The following is an 18,120-nucleotide window of genomic DNA, read 5'->3' as shown; positions in this document are numbered from 1 at the left end:
GACAACATTACATCTCCTGTTAGGGCCCTGTGCTATAGGACGGAGGACAACATTACATCTACTGTTAGGGCCCTGTGCTATAGGACGGAGGACAACATTACATCTACTGTTAGGGCCCTGTGCTATAGGACGGAGGACAACATTACATCTACTGTTAGGGCCCTGTGCTATAGGACGGAGGACAACATTACATCTCCTGTTAGGGCCCTGTGCTATAGGACGGAGGACAACATTACATCTACTGTTAGGGCCCTGTGCTATAGGACGGAGGACAACATTACATCTCCTGTTAGGGCCCTGTGCTATAGGACAGAGGACAACATTACATCTCCTGTTAGGGCCCTGTGCTATAGGACGGAGGACAACATTACATCTACTGTTAGGGCCCTGTGCTATAGGACAGGACAACATTACATCTACTGTTAGGGCCCTGTGCTATAGGACGGAGGACAACATTACATCTCCTGTTAGGGCCCTGTGCTATAGGACGGAGGACAACATTACATCTCCTGTTAGGGCCCTGTGCTATAGGACGGAGGACAACATTACATCTCCTGTTAGGGCCCTGTGCTATAGGACAGAGGACAACATTACATCTCCTGTTAGGGCCCTGTGCTATAGGACGGAGGACAACATTACATCTCCTGTTAGGGCCCTGTGCTATAGGACAGAGGACAACATTACATCTCCTGTTAGGGCCCTGTGCTATAGGACGGAGGACAACATTACATCTCCTGTTAGGGCCCTGTGCTATAGGACAGAGGACAACATTACATCTCCTGTTAGGGCCCTGTGCTATAGGACGGAGGACAACATTACATCTCCTGTTAGGGCCCTGTGCTATAGGACAGAGGACAACATTACATCTCCTGTTAGGGCCCTGTGCTATAGGACGGAGGACAACATTACATCTCCTGTTAGGGCCCTGTGCTATAGGACAGAGGACAACATTACATCTCCTGTTAGGGCCCTGTGCTATAGGACGGAGGACAACATTACATCTCCTGTTAGGGCCCTGTGCTATAGGACAGAGGACAACATTACATCTCCTGTTAGGGCCCTGTGCTATAGGACGGAGGACAACATTACATCTCCTGTTAGGGCCCTGTGCTATAGGACGGAGGACAACATTACATCTACTGTTAGGGCCCTGTGCTATAGGACAGGACAACATTACATCTACTGTTAGGGCCCTGTGCTATAGGACGGAGGACAACATTACATCTCCTGTTAGGGCCCTGTGCTATAGGACGGAGGACAACATTACATCTCCTGTTAGGGCCCTGTGCTATAGGACGGAGGACAACATTACATCTCCTGTTAGGGCCCTGTGCTATAGGACAGAGGACAACATTACATCTCCTGTTAGGGCCCTGTGCTATAGGACGGAGGACAACATTACATCTCCTGTTAGGGCCCTGTGCTATAGGACAGAGGACAACATTACATCTCCTGTTAGGGCCCTGTGCTATAGGACGGAGGACAACATTACATCTCCTGTTAGGGCCCTGTGCTATAGGACAGAGGACAACATTACATCTCCTGTTAGGGCCCTGTGCTATAGGACGGAGGACAACATTACATCTCCTGTTAGGGCCCTGTGCTATAGGACAGAGGACAACATTACATCTCCTGTTAGGGCCCTGTGCTATAGGACGGAGGACAACATTACATCTCCTGTTAGGGCCCTGTGCTATAGGACAGAGGACAACATTACATCTCCTGTTAGGGCCCTGTGCTATAGGACGGAGGACAACATTACATCTCCTGTTAGGGCCCTGTGCTATAGGACAGAGGACAACATTACATCTCCTGTTAGGGCCCTGTGCTATAGGACGGAGGACAACATTACATCTCCTGTTAGGGCCCTGTGCTATAGGACAGAGGACAACATTACATCTCCTGTTAGGGCCCTGTGCTATAGGACGGAGGACAACATTACATCTCCTGTTAGGGCCCTGTGCTATAGGACAGAGGACAACATTACATCTACTGTTAGGGCCCTGTGCTATAGGACGGAGGACAACATTACATCTCCTGTTAGGGCCCTGTGCTATAGGACCTGTCTCTTATACACATCTAGATGTGTATAAGAGACAGACATTACATCTCCTGTTAGGGCCCTGTGCTATAGGACGGAGGACAACATTACATCTCCTGTTAGGGCCCTGTGCTATAGGACGGAGGACAACATTACATCTCCTGTTAGGGCCCTGTGCTATAGGACGGAGGACAACATTACATCTCCTGTTAGGGCCCTGTGCTATAGGACGGAGGACAACATTACATCTCCTGTTAGGGCCCTGTGCTATAGGACGGAGGACAACATTACATCTCCTGTTAGGGCCCTGTGCTATAGGACAGAGGACAACATTACATCTCCTGTTAGGGCCCTGTGCTATAGGACGGAGGACAACATTACATCTCCTGTTAGGGCCCTGTGCTATAGGACAGAGGACAACATTACATCTCCTGTTAGGGCCCTGTGCTATAGGACGGAGGACAACATTACATCTCCTGTTAGGGCCCTGTGCTATAGGACAGAGGACAACATTACATCTCCTGTTAGGGCCCTGTGCTATAGGACGGAGGACAACATTACATCTCCTGTTAGGGCCCTGTGCTATAGGACAGAGGACAACATTACATCTACTGTTAGGGCCCTGTGCTATAGGACGGAGGACAACATTACATCTCCTGTTAGGGCCCTGTGCTATAGGACGGAGGACAACATTACATCTACTGTTAGGGCCCTGTGCTATAGGACGGAGGACAACATTACATCTACTGTTAGGGCCCTGTGCTATAGGACGGAGGACAACATTACATCTCCTGTTAGGGCCCTGTGCTATAGGACGGAGGACAACATTACATCTACTGTTAGGGCCCTGTGCTATAGGACGGAGGACAACATTACATCTCCTGTTAGGGCCCTGTGCTATAGGACGGAGGACAACATTACATCTCCTGTTAGGGCCCTGTGCTATAGGACGGAGGACAACATTACATCTCCTGTTAGGGCCCTGTGCTATAGGACGGAGGACAACATTACATCTACTGTTAGGGCCCTGTGCTATAGGACGGAGGACAACATTACATCTACTGTTAGGGCCCTGTGCTATAGGACGGAGGACAACATTACATCTACTGTTAGGGCCCTGTGCTATAGGACGGAGGACAACATTACATCTACTGTTAGGGCCCTGTGCTATAGGACGGAGGACAACATTACATCTACTGTTAGGGCCCTGTGCTATAGGACGGAGGACAACATTACATCTACTGTTAGGGCCCTGTGCTATAGGACGGAGGACAACATTACATCTCCTGTTAGGGCCCTGTGCTATAGGACGGAGGACAACATTACATCTCCTGTTAGGGCCCTGTGCTATAGGACGGAGGACAACATTACATCTCCTGTTAGGGCCCTGTGCTATAGGACGGAGGACAACATTACATCTCCTGTTAGGGCCCTGTGCTATAGGACGGAGGACAACATTACATCTACTGTTAGGGCCCTGTGCTATAGGACGGAGGACAACATTACATCTACTGTTAGGGCCCTGTGCTATAGGACGGAGGACAACATTACATCTACTGTTAGGGCCCTGTGCTATAGGACGGAGGACAACATTACATCTCCTGTTAGGGCCCTGTGCTATAGGACGGAGGACAACATTACATCTCCTGTTAGGGCCCTGTGCTATAGGACGGAGGACAACATTACATCTACTGTTAGGGCCCTGTGCTATAGGACGGAGGACAACATTACATCTCCTGTTAGGGCCCTGTGCTATAGGACGGAGGACAACATTACATCTACTGTTAGGGCCCTGTGCTATAGGACGGAGGACAACATTACATCTCCTGTTAGGGCCCTGTGCTATAGGACGGAGGACAACATTACATCTACTGTTAGGGCCCTGTGCTATAGGACGGAGGACAACATTACATCTACTGTTAGGGCCCTGTGCTATAGGACGGAGGACAACATTACATCTACTGTTAGGGCCCTGTGCTATAGGACAGAGGACAACATTACATCTACTGTTAGGGCCCTGTGCTATAGGACGGAGGACAACATTACATCTCCTGTTAGGGCCCTGTGCTATAGGACGGAGGACAACATTACATCTACTGTTAGGGCCCTGTGCTATAGGACGGAGGACAACATTACATCTCCTGTTAGGGCCCTGTGCTATAGGACAGAGGACAACATTACATCTACTGTTAGGGCCCTGTGCTATAGGACGGAGGACAACATTACATCTACTGTTAGGGCCCTGTGCTATAGGACGGAGGACAACATTACATCTCCTGTTAGGGCCCTGTGCTATAGGACGGAGGACAACATTACATCTACTGTTAGGGCCCTGTGCTATAGGACGGAGGACAACATTACATCTACTGTTAGGGCCCTGTGCTATAGGACGGAGGACAACATTACATCTACTGTTAGGGCCCTGTGCTATAGGACGGAGGACAACATTACATCTACTGTTAGGGCCCTGTGCTATAGGACGGAGGACAACATTACATCTACTGTTAGGGCCCTGTGCTATAGGACGGAGGACAACATTACATCTACTGTTAGGGCCCTGTGCTATAGGACGGAGGACAACATTACATCTACTGTTAGGGCCCTGTGCTATAGGACAGAGGACAACATTACATCTCCTGTTAGGGCCCTGTGCTATAGGACGGAGGACAACATTACATCTACTGTTAGGGCCCTGTGCTATAGGACGGAGGACAACATTACATCTCCTGTTAGGGCCCTGTGCTATAGGACAGAGGACAACATTACATCTACTGTTAGGGCCCTGTGCTATAGGACGGAGGACAACATTACATCTCCTGTTAGGGCCCTGTGCTATAGGACGGAGGACAACATTACATCTACTGTTAGGGCCCTGTGCTATAGGACGGAGGACAACATTACATCTCCTGTTAGGGCCCTGTGCTATAGGACAGAGGACAACATTACATCTACTGTTAGGGCCCTGTGCTATAGGACGGAGGACAACATTACATCTCCTGTTAGGGCCCTGTGCTATAGGACAGAGGACAACATTACATCTACTGTTAGGGCCCTGTGCTATAGGACGGAGGACAACATTACATCTCCTGTTAGGGCCCTGTGCTATAGGACGGAGGACAACATTACATCTACTGTTAGGGCCCTGTGCTATAGGACGGAGGACAACATTACATCTACTGTTAGGGCCCTGTGCTATAGGACGGAGGACAACATTACATCTCCTGTTAGGGCCCTGTGCTATAGGACAGAGGACAACATTACATCTACTGTTAGGGCCCTGTGCTATAGGACGGAGGACAACATTACATCTCCTGTTAGGGCCCTGTGCTATAGGACGGAGGACAACATTACATCTACTGTTAGGGCCCTGTGCTATAGGACGGAGGACAACATTACATCTCCTGTTAGGGCCCTGTGCTATAGGACGGAGGACAACATTACATCTCCTGTTAGGGCCCTGTGCTATAGGACGGAGGACAACATTACATCTACTGTTAGGGCCCTGTGCTATAGGACGGAGGACAACATTACATCTCCTGTTAGGGCCCTGTGCTATAGGACGGAGGACAACATTACATCTACTGTTAGGGCCCTGTGCTATAGGACGGAGGACAACATTACATCTCCTGTTAGGGCCCTGTGCTATAGGACAGAGGACAACATTACATCTACTGTTAGGGCCCTGTGCTATAGGACGGAGGACAACATTACATCTACTGTTAGGGCCCTGTGCTATAGGACGGAGGACAACATTACATCTACTGTTAGGGCCCTGTGCTATAGGACGGAGGACAACATTACATCTACTGTTAGGGCCCTGTGCTATAGGACGGAGGACAACATTACATCTACTGTTAGGGCCCTGTGCTATAGGACGGAGGACAACATTACATCTACTGTTAGGGCCCTGTGCTATAGGACGGAGGACAACATTACATCTACTGTTAGGGCCCTGTGCTATAGGACGGAGGACAACATTACATCTACTGTTAGGGCCCTGTGCTATAGGACGGAGGACAACATTACATCTACTGTTAGGGCCCTGTGCTATAGGACGGAGGACAACATTACATCTACTGTTAGGGCCCTGTGCTATAGGACAGAGGACAACATTACATCTACTGTTAGGGCCCTGTGCTATAGGACGGAGGACAACATTACATCTACTGTTAGGGCCCTGTGCTATAGGACGGAGGACAACATTACATCTCCTGTTAGGGCCCTGTGCTATAGGACAGAGGACAACATTACATCTACTGTTAGGGCCCTGTGCTATAGGACGGAGGACAACATTACATCTCCTGTTAGGGCCCTGTGCTATAGGACGGAGGACAACATTACATCTCCTGTTAGGGCCCTGTGCTATAGGACGGAGGACAACATTACATCTCCTGTTAGGGCCCTGTGCTATAGGACGGAGGACAACATTACATCTACTGTTAGGGCCCTGTGCTATAGGACGGAGGACAACATTACATCTCCTGTTAGGGCCCTGTGCTATAGGACAGAGGACAACATTACATCTACTGTTAGGGCCCTGTGCTATAGGACGGAGGACAACATTACATCTCCTGTTAGGGCCCTGTGCTATAGGACAGAGGACAACATTACATCTACTGTTAGGGCCCTGTGCTATAGGACGGAGGACAACATTACATCTCCTGTTAGGGCCCTGTGCTATAGGACGGAGGACAACATTACATCTACTGTTAGGGCCCTGTGCTATAGGACGGAGGACAACATTACATCTCCTGTTAGGGCCCTGTGCTATAGGACGGAGGACAACATTACATCTACTGTTAGGGCCCTGTGCTATAGGACGGAGGACAACATTACATCTACTGTTAGGGCCCTGTGCTATAGGACGGAGGACAACATTACATCTCCTGTTAGGGCCCTGTGCTATAGGACGGAGGACAACATTACATCTACTGTTAGGGCCCTGTGCTATAGGACGGAGGACAACATTACATCTCCTGTTAGGGCCCTGTGCTATAGGACGGAGGACAACATTACATCTACTGTTAGGGCCCTGTGCTATAGGACGGAGGACAACATTACATCTACTGTTAGGGCCCTGTGCTATAGGACGGAGGACAACATTACATCTACTGTTAGGGCCCTGTGCTATAGGACGGAGGACAACATTACATCTACTGTTAGGGCCCTGTGCTATAGGACAGAGTACAACATTACATCTACTGTTAGGGCCCTGTGCTATAGGACGGAGGACAACATTACATCTCCTGTTAGGGCCCTGTGCTATAGGACAGAGGACAACATTACATCTACTGTTAGGGCCCTGTGCTATAGGACGGAGGACAACATTACATCTCCTGTTAGGGCCCTGTGCTATAGGACAGAGGACAACATTACATCTACTGTTAGGGCCCTGTGCTATAGGACGGAGGACAACATTACATCTACTGTTAGGGCCCTGTGCTATAGGACGGAGGACAACATTACATCTCCTGTTAGGGCCCTGTGCTATAGGACAGAGGACAACATTACATCTACTGTTAGGGCCCTGTGCTATAGGACGGAGGACAACATTACATCTACTGTTAGGGCCCTGTGCTATAGGACGGAGGACAACATTACATCTACTGTTAGGGCCCTGTGCTATAGGACGGAGGACAACATTACATCTACTGTTAGGGCCCTGTGCTATAGGACGGAGGACAACATTACATCTACTGTTAGGGCCCTGTGCTATAGGACGGAGGACAACATTACATCTACTGTTAGGGCCCTGTGCTATAGGACAGAGGACAACATTACATCTACTGTTAGGGCCCTGTGCTATAGGACGGAGGACAACATTACATCTCCTGTTAGGGCCCTGTGCTATAGGACAGAGGACAACATTACATCTACTGTTAGGGCCCTGTGCTATAGGACGGAGGACAACATTACATCTCCTGTTAGGGCCCTGTGCTATAGGACGGAGGACAACATTACATCTACTGTTAGGGCCCTGTGCTATAGGACGGAGGACAACATTACATCTACTGTTAGGGCCCTGTGCTATAGGACGGAGGACAACATTACATCTCCTGTTAGGGCCCTGTGCTATAGGACAGAGGACAACATTACATCTACTGTTAGGGCCCTGTGCTATAGGACGGAGGACAACATTACATCTACTGTTAGGGCCCTGTGCTATAGGACGGAGGACAACATTACATCTCCTGTTAGGGCCCTGTGCTATAGGACGGAGGACAACATTACATCTCCTGTTAGGGCCCTGTGCTATAGGACGGAGGACAACATTACATCCTGTTAGGGCCCTGTGCTATAGGACGGAGGACAACATTACATCTACTGTTAGGGCCCTGTGCTATAGGACGGAGGACAACATTACATCTACTGTTAGGGCCCTGTGCTATAGGACGGAGGACAACATTACATCTACTGTTAGGGCCCTGTGCTATAGGACAGAGGACAACATTACATCTACTGTTAGGGCCCTGTGCTATAGGACGGAGGACAACATTACATCTCCTGTTAGGGCCCTGTGCTATAGGACGGAGGACAACATTACATCTACTGTTAGGGCCCTGTGCTATAGGACGGAGGACAACATTACATCTACTGTTAGGGCCCTGTGCTATAGGACGGAGGACAACATTACATCTACTGTTAGGGCCCTGTGCTATAGGACGGAGGACAACATTACATCTACTGTTAGGGCCCTGTGCTATAGGACGGAGGACAACATTACATCTACTGTTAGGGCCCTGTGCTATAGGACGGAGGACAACATTACATCTACTGTTAGGGCCCTGTGCTATAGGACGGAGGACAACATTACATCTACTGTTAGGGCCCTGTGCTATAGGACGGAGGACAACATTACATCTACTGTTAGGGCCCTGTGCTATAGGACGGAGGACAACATTACATCTACTGTTAGGGCCCTGTGCTATAGGACGGAGGACAACATTACATCTCCTGTTAGGGCCCTGTGCTATAGGACAGAGGACAACATTACATCTACTGTTAGGGCCCTGTGCTATAGGACGGAGGACAACATTACATCTACTGTTAGGGCCCTGTGCTATAGGACGGAGGACAACATTACATCTACTGTTAGGGCCCTGTGCTATAGGACGGAGGACAACATTACATCTCCTGTTAGGGCCCTGTGCTATAGGACAGAGGACAACATTACATCTACTGTTAGGGCCCTGTGCTATAGGACGGAGGACAACATTACATCTCCTGTTAGGGCCCTGTGCTATAGGACAGGAGGACAACATTACATCTACTGTTAGGGCCCTGTGCTATAGGACGGAGGACAACATTACATCTCCTGTTAGGGCCCTGTGCTATAGGACGGAGGACAACATTACATCTACTGTTAGGGCCCTGTGCTATAGGACGGAGGACAACATTACATCTACTGTTAGGGCCCTGTGCTATAGGACGGAGGACAACATTACATCTCCTGTTAGGGCCCTGTGCTATAGGACGGAGGACAACATTACATCTACTGTTAGGGCCCTGTGCTATAGGACGGAGGACAACATTACATCTCCTGTTAGGGCCCTGTGCTATAGGACGGAGGACAACATTACATCTACTGTTAGGGCCCTGTGCTATAGGACGGAGGACAACATTACATCTCCTGTTAGGGCCCTGTGCTATAGGACGGAGGACAACATTACATCTACTGTTAGGGCCCTGTGCTATAGGACGGAGGACAACATTACATCTACTGTTAGGGCCCTGTGCTATAGGACAGAGGACAACATTACATCTCCTGTTAGGGCCCTGTGCTATAGGACGGAGGACAACATTACATCTACTGTTAGGGCCCTGTGCTATAGGACGGAGGACAACATTACATCTCCTGTTAGGGCCCTGTGCTATAGGACAGAGGACAACATTACATCTACTGTTAGGGCCCTGTGCTATAGGACGGAGGACAACATTACATCTACTGTTAGGGCCCTGTGCTATAGGACGGAGGACAACATTACATCTACTGTTAGGGCCCTGTGCTATAGGACGGAGGACAACATTACATCTACTGTTAGGGCCCTGTGCTATAGGACGGAGGACAACATTACATCTACTGTTAGGGCCCTGTGCTATAGGACGGAGGACAACATTACATCTACTGTTAGGGCCCTGTGCTATAGGACGGAGGACAACATTACATCTCCTGTTAGGGCCCTGTGCTATAGGACGGAGGACAACATTACATCTACTGTTAGGGCCCTGTGCTATAGGACGGAGGACAACATTACATCTACTGTTAGGGCCCTGTGCTATAGGACGGAGGACAACATTACATCTACTGTTAGGGCCCTGTGCTATAGGACGGAGGACAACATTACATCTACTGTTAGGGCCCTGTGCTATAGGACGGAGGACAACATTACATCTACTGTTAGGGCCCTGTGCTATAGGACGGAGGACAACATTACATCTCCTGTTAGGGCCCTGTGCTATAGGACAGGACAACATTACATCTACTGTTAGGGCCCTGTGCTATAGGACGGAGGACAACATTACATCTACTGTTAGGGCCCTGTGCTATAGGACGGAGGACAACATTACATCTACTGTTAGGGCCCTGTGCTATAGGACGGAGGACAACATTACATCTCCTGTTAGGGCCCTGTGCTATAGGACAGAGGACAACATTACATCTACTGTTAGGGCCCTGTGCTATAGGACGGAGGACAACATTACATCTCCTGTTAGGGCCCTGTGCTATAGGACAGAGGACAACATTACATCTACTGTTAGGGCCCTGTGCTATAGGACGGAGGACAACATTACATCTCCTGTTAGGGCCCTGTGCTATAGGACAGAGTACAACATTACATCTACTGTTAGGGCCCTGTGCTATAGGACGGAGGACAACATTACATCTCCTGTTAGGGCCCTGTGCTATAGGACGGAGGACAACATTACATCTACTGTTAGGGCCCTGTGCTATAGGACGGAGGACAACATTACATCTCCTGTTAGGGCCCTGTGCTATAGGACAGAGGACAACATTACATCTACTGTTAGGGCCCTGTGCTATAGGACAGGACAACATTACATCTACTGTTAGGGCCCTGTGCTATAGGACGGAGGACAACATTACATCTCCTGTTAGGGCCCTGTGCTATAGGACGGAGGACAACATTACATCTACTGTTAGGGCCCTGTGCTATAGGACGGAGGACAACATTACATCTCCTGTTAGGGCCCTGTGCTATAGGACGGAGGACAACATTACATCTACTGTTAGGGCCCTGTGCTATAGGACGGAGGACAACATTACATCTACTGTTAGGGCCCTGTGCTATAGGACGGAGGACAACATTACATCTACTGTTAGGGCCCTGTGCTATAGGACAGAGGACAACATTACATCTCCTGTTAGGGCCCTGTGCTATAGGACAGAGGACAACATTACATCTACTGTTAGGGCCCTGTGCTATAGGACGGAGGACAACATTACATCTCCTGTTAGGGCCCTGTGCTATAGGACAGAGGACAACATTACATCTACTGTTAGGGCCCTGTGCTATAGGACGGAGGACAACATTACATCTCCTGTTAGGGCCCTGTGCTATAGGACGGAGGACAACATTACATCTACTGTTAGGGCCCTGTGCTATAGGACGGAGGACAACATTACATCTCCTGTTAGGGCCCTGTGCTATAGGACGGAGGACAACATTACATCTCCTGTTAGGGCCCTGTGCTATAGGACGGAGGACAACATTACATCTACTGTTAGGGCCCTGTGCTATAGGACGGAGGACAACATTACATCTACTGTTAGGGCCCTGTGCTATAGGACGGAGGACAACATTACATCTACTGTTAGGGCCCTGTGCTATAGGACGGAGGACAACATTACATCTACTGTTAGGGCCCTGTGCTATAGGACGGAGGACAACATTACATCTACTGTTAGGGCCCTGTGCTATAGGACAGAGGACAACATTACATCTACTGTTAGGGCCCTGTGCTATAGGACAGAGGACAACATTACATCTACTGTTAGGGCCCTGTGCTATAGGACGGAGGACAACATTACATCTCCTGTTAGGGCCCTGTGCTATAGGACAGAGGACAACATTACATCTACTGTTAGGGCCCTGTGCTATAGGACGGAGGACAACATTACATCTCCTGTTAGGGCCCTGTGCTATAGGACAGAGGACAACATTACATCTACTGTTAGGGCCCTGTGCTATAGGACGGAGGACAACATTACATCTACTGTTAGGGCCCTGTGCTATAGGACGGAGGACAACATTACATCTCCTGTTAGGGCCCTGTGCTATAGGACGGAGGACAACATTACATCTACTGTTAGGGCCCTGTGCTATAGGACGGAGGACAACATTACATCTACTGTTAGGGCCCTGTGCTATAGGACGGAGGACAACATTACATCTACTGTTAGGGCCCTGTGCTATAGGACGGAGGACAACATTACATCTCCTGTTAGGGCCCTGTGCTATAGGACGGAGGACAACATTACATCTACTGTTAGGGCCCTGTGCTATAGGACGGAGGACAACATTACATCTCCTGTTAGGGCCCTGTGCTATAGGACAGAGGACAACATTACATCTACTGTTAGGGCCCTGTGCTATAGGACGGAGGACAACATTACATCTCCTGTTAGGGCCCTGTGCTATAGGACGGAGGACAACATTACATCTACTGTTAGGGCCCTGTGCTATAGGACGGAGGACAACATTACATCTCCTGTTAGGGCCCTGTGCTATAGGACGGAGGACAACATTACATCTACTGTTAGGGCCCTGTGCTATAGGACGGAGGACAACATTACATCTCCTGTTAGGGCCCTGTGCTATAGGACGGAGGACAACATTACATCTCCTGTTAGGGCCCTGTGCTATAGGACGGAGGACAACATTACATCTCCTGTTAGGGCCCTGTGCTATAGGACGGAGGACAACATTACATCTACTGTTAGGGCCCTGTGCTATAGGACGGAGGACAACATTACATCTCCTGTTAGGGCCCTGTGCTATAGGACGGAGGACAACATTACATCTACTGTTAGGGCCCTGTGCTATAGGACGGAGGACAACATTACATCTACTGTTAGGGCCCTGTGCTATAGGACGGAGGACAACATTACATCTACTGTTAGGGCCCTGTGCTATAGGACAGAGGACAACATTACATCTCCTGTTAGGGCCCTGTGCTATAGGACGGAGGACAACATTACATCTCCTGTTAGGGCCCTGTGCTATAGGACGGAGGACAACATTACATCTACTGTTAGGGCCCTGTGCTATAGGACGGAGGACAACATTACATCTCCTGTTAGGGCCCTGTGCTATAGGACGGAGGACAACATTACATCTACTGTTAGGGCCCTGTGCTATAGGACGGAGGACAACATTACATCTACTGTTAGGGCCCTGTGCTATAGGACGGAGGACAACATTACATCTCCTGTTAGGGCCCTGTGCTATAGGACAGAGGACAACATTACATCTACTGTTAGGGCCCTGTGCTATAGGACGGAGGACAACATTACATCTCCTGTTAGGGCCCTGTGCTATAGGACGGAGGACAACATTACATCTCCTGTTAGGGCCCTGTGCTATAGGACGGAGGACAACATTACATCTCCTGTTAGGGCCCTGTGCTATAGGACAGAGGACAACATTACATCTACTGTTAGGGCCCTGTGCTATAGGACGGAGGACAACATTACATCTACTGTTAGGGCCCTGTGCTATAGGACGGAGGACAACATTACATCTACTGTTAGGGCCCTGTGCTATAGGACGGAGGACAACATTACATCTCCTGTTAGGGCCCTGTGCTATAGGACGGAGGACAACATTACATCTACTGTTAGGGCCCTGTGCTATAGGACGGAGGACAACATTACATCTCCTGTTAGGGCCCTGTGCTATAGGACGGAGGACAACATTACATCTCCTGTTAGGGCCCTGTGCTATAGGACGGAGGACAACATTACATCTCCTGTTAGGGCCCTGTGCTATAGGACAGAGGACAACATTACATCTACTGTTAGGGCCCTGTGCTATAGGACGGAGGACAACATTACATCTACTGTTAGGGCCCTGTGCTATAGGACAGAGGACAACATTACATCTACTGTTAGGGCCCTGTGCTATAGGACGGAGGACAACATTACATCTACTGTTAGGGCCCTGTGCTATAGGACGGAGGACAACATTACATCTACTGTTAGGGCCCTGTGCTATAGGACGGAGGACAACATTACATCTCCTGTTAGGGCCCTGTGCTATAGGACGGAGGACAACATTACATCTCCTGTTAGGGCCCTGTGCTATAGGACGGAGGACAACATTACATCTACTGTTAGGGCCCTGTGCTATAGGACGGAGGACAACATTACATCTCCTGTTAGGGCCCTGTGCTATAGGACGGAGGACAACATTACATCTCCTGTTAGGGCCCTGTGCTATAGGACGGAGGACAACATTACATCTCCTGTTAGGGCCCTGTGCTATAGGACGGAGGACAACATTACATCTCCTGTTAGGGCCCTGTGCTATAGGACGGAGGACAACATTACATCTCCTGTTAGGGCCCTGTGCTATAGGACAGAGGACAACATTACATCTCCTGTTAGGGCCCTGTGCTATAGGACGGAGGACAACATTACATCTCCTGTTAGGGCCCTGTGCTATAGGACGGAGGACAACATTACATCTCCTGTTAGGGCCCTGTGCTATAGGACGGAGGACAACATTACATCTCCTGTTAGGGCCCTGTGCTATAGGACAGAGGACAACATTACATCTACTGTTAGGGCCCTGTGCTATAGGACGGAGGACAACATTACATCTCCTGTTAGGGCCCTGTGCTATAGGACGGAGGACAACATTACATCTCCTGTTAGGGCCCTGTGCTATAGGACGGAGGACAACATTACATCTCCTGTTAGGGCCCTGTGCTATAGGACGGAGGACAACATTACATCTACTGTTAGGGCCCTGTGCTATAGGACGGAGGACAACATTACATCTACTGTTAGGGCCCTGTGCTATAGGACGGAGGACAACATTACATCTACTGTTAGGGCCCTGTGCTATAGGACGGAGGACAACATTACATCTACTGTTAGGGCCCTGTGCTATAGGACGGAGGACAACATTACATCTACTGTTAGGGCCCTGTGCTATAGGACGGAGGACAACATTACATCTCCTGTTAGGGCCCTGTGCTATAGGACGGAGGACAACATTACATCTCCTGTTAGGGCCCTGTGCTATAGGACGGAGGACAACATTACATCTCCTGTTAGGGCCCTGTGCTATAGGACGGAGGACAACATTACATCTCCTGTTAGGGCCCTGTGCTATAGGACGGAGGACAACATTACATCTCCTGTTAGGGCCCTGTGCTATAGGACAGAGGACAACATTACATCTACTGTTAGGGCCCTGTGCTATAGGACGGAGGACAACATTACATCTACTGTTAGGGCCCTGTGCTATAGGACGGAGGACAACATTACATCTACTGTTAGGGCCCTGTGCTATAGGACGGAGGACAACATTACATCTACTGTTAGGGCCCTGTGCTATAGGACGGAGGACAACATTACATCTACTGTTAGGGCCCTGTGCTATAGGACAGAGTACAACATTACATCTACTGTTAGGGCCCTGTGCTATAGGACGGAGGACAACATTACATCTCCTGTTAGGGCCCTGTGCTATAGGACGGAGGACAACATTACATCTCCTGTTAGGGCCCTGTGCTATAGGACGGAGGACAACATTACATCTCCTGTTAGGGCCCTGTGCTATAGGACAGAGGACAACATTACATCTACTGTTAGGGCCCTGTGCTATAGGACGGAGGACAACATTACATCTCCTGTTAGGGCCCTGTGCTATAGGACGGAGGACAACATTACATCTCCTGTTAGGGCCCTGTGCTATAGGACGGAGGACAACATTACATCTCCTGTTAGGGCCCTGTGCTATAGGACGGAGGACAACATTACATCTCCTGTTAGGGCCCTGTGCTATAGGACAGAGGACAACATTACATCTACTGTTAGGGCCCTGTGCTATAGGACGGAGGACAACATTACATCTCCTGTTAGGGCCCTGTGCTATAGGACGGAGGACAACATTACATCTCCTGTTAGGGCCCTGTGCTATAGGACGGAGGACAACATTACATCTCCTGTTAGGGCCCTGTGCTATAGGACGGAGGACAACATTACATCTACTGTTAGGGCCCTGTGCTATAGGACAGAGGACAACATTACATCTACTGTTAGGGCCCTGTGCTATAGGACAGAGGACAACATTACATCTACTGTTAGGGCCCTGTGCTATAGGACAGAGGACAACATTACATCTACTGTTAGGGCCCTGTGCTATAGGACAGAGGACAACATTACATCTACTGTTAGGGCCCTGTGCTATAGGACGGAGGACAACATTACATCTCCTGTTAGGGCCCTGTGCTATAGGACGGAGGACAACATTACATCTCCTGTTAGGGCCCTGTGCTATAGGACGGAGGACAACATTACATCTCCTGTTAGGGCCCTGTGCTATAGGACGGAGGACAACATTACATCTCCTGTTAGGGCCCTGTGCTATAGGACGGAGGACAACATTACATCTCCTGTTAGGGCCCTGTGCTATAGGACAGAGGACAACATTACATCTACTGTTAGGGCCCTGTGCTATAGGACGGAGGACAACATTACATCTACTGTTAGGGCCCTGTGCTATAGGACAGAGGACAACATTACATCTCCTGTTAGGGCCCTGTGCTATAGGACGGAGGACAACATTACATCTACTGTTAGGGCCCTGTGCTATAGGACGGAGGACAACATTACATCTCCTGTTAGGGCCCTGTGCTATAGGACAGAGTACAACATTACATCTACTGTTAGGGCCCTGTGCTATAGGACGGAGGACAACATTACATCTACTGTTAGGGCCCTGTGCTATAGGACGGAGGACAACATTACATCTACTGTTAGGGCCCTGTGCTATAGGACGGAGGACAACATTACATCTACTGTTAGGGCCCTGTGCTATAGGACAGAGTACAACATTACATCTACTGTTAGGGCCCTGTGCTATAGGACGGAGGACAACATTACATCTACTGTTAGGGCCCTGTGCTATAGGACGGAGGACAACATTACATCTACTGTTAGGGCCCTGTGCTATAGGACAGAGGACAACATTACATCTACTGTTAGGGCCCTGTGCTATAGGACAGAGGACAACATTACATCTACTGTTAGGGCCCTGTGCTATAGGACAGAGGACAACATTACATCTCTACTGTTAGGGCCCTGTGCCAACACGTGACATGCCTGGATTTGAACCTTTTCTTAAAGCTTTCATCAACTGTCCCTTTTGTTTTATATCCTGCTTTCATTTTTAGTGTAATTTCTGGGAGAAGGTTTAAAACACGGGATCAAATGTTTCTGTCACATGACCAACATTGTGTTACACACTAACAGAGCGTGTAGTGTTACGTGTTGTATACAGAGGGAAACAGCTGATCAACGTGCACAAGAATACACACCATAAGACACAACTTATCATTCAAACACACACACACAACACACACACTCGCTGACCTTGAACGTCTCCATCCAGCGTGGTTGTTTGACCTGGTAGTAGATGACAGATCTGTAGTCGTTGAGCGGTCGATCCCCCGCTCCCAGACATATAGAGGTTCTACAGGACACAACAAAAGAGAGAGAGAACGACAGAAAGAGAAAGAGAGATATTAGAGAGAGAGAGACGAGAAAAATCAATTCACTAACCCACATCAACCTAGTACTGTACATCCACTAATCTTGGTTAACCCAGACTAAAGTCTTGCGTAATGGTCAGATATGCTATTTAATTTTACCTTTATTTAACCAGGCAAGTCAGTAAAACAAATTCTTATTCAATGACGGCCTAGGAACAGTGGGTTAACTGCCTGTTCAGGGGCAGAACGACAGATTTGTAACCTTGTCGCTCGGGTTTGAACTTGCAACTTCTGGTTACTAGTCCCAACGCATCGAACCACTAGGCTACAACCTG

General features: G+C 49.1%; 1 long non-coding RNA gene across 1 annotated transcript in view; it reads right to left on the bottom strand.

Moving 5' to 3' along the window:
• Positions 1-17,771, bottom strand: part of LOC116368554 (uncharacterized) — a 37,252-nt gene extending 19,481 nt beyond the window's left edge. The window contains exon 1 of the long non-coding RNA XR_004208550.1: positions 17,667-17,771. This is a non-coding gene — a long non-coding RNA (uncharacterized LOC116368554). The remainder of the gene's footprint in view (positions 1-17,666) is intronic.
• Between the last annotated feature and the right edge of the window lie 349 nt (positions 17,772-18,120).

This window comes from Oncorhynchus kisutch, unplaced genomic scaffold, assembly GCF_002021735.2.
Source record: "Oncorhynchus kisutch isolate 150728-3 unplaced genomic scaffold, Okis_V2 scaffold1952, whole genome shotgun sequence".
In the NCBI taxonomy this organism is placed as follows: Eukaryota; Metazoa; Chordata; class Actinopteri; order Salmoniformes; family Salmonidae; genus Oncorhynchus; species Oncorhynchus kisutch.
Note: the sequence above shows the minus strand (reverse complement) of the source record. Positions and strands in the feature narration are given on the sequence as shown.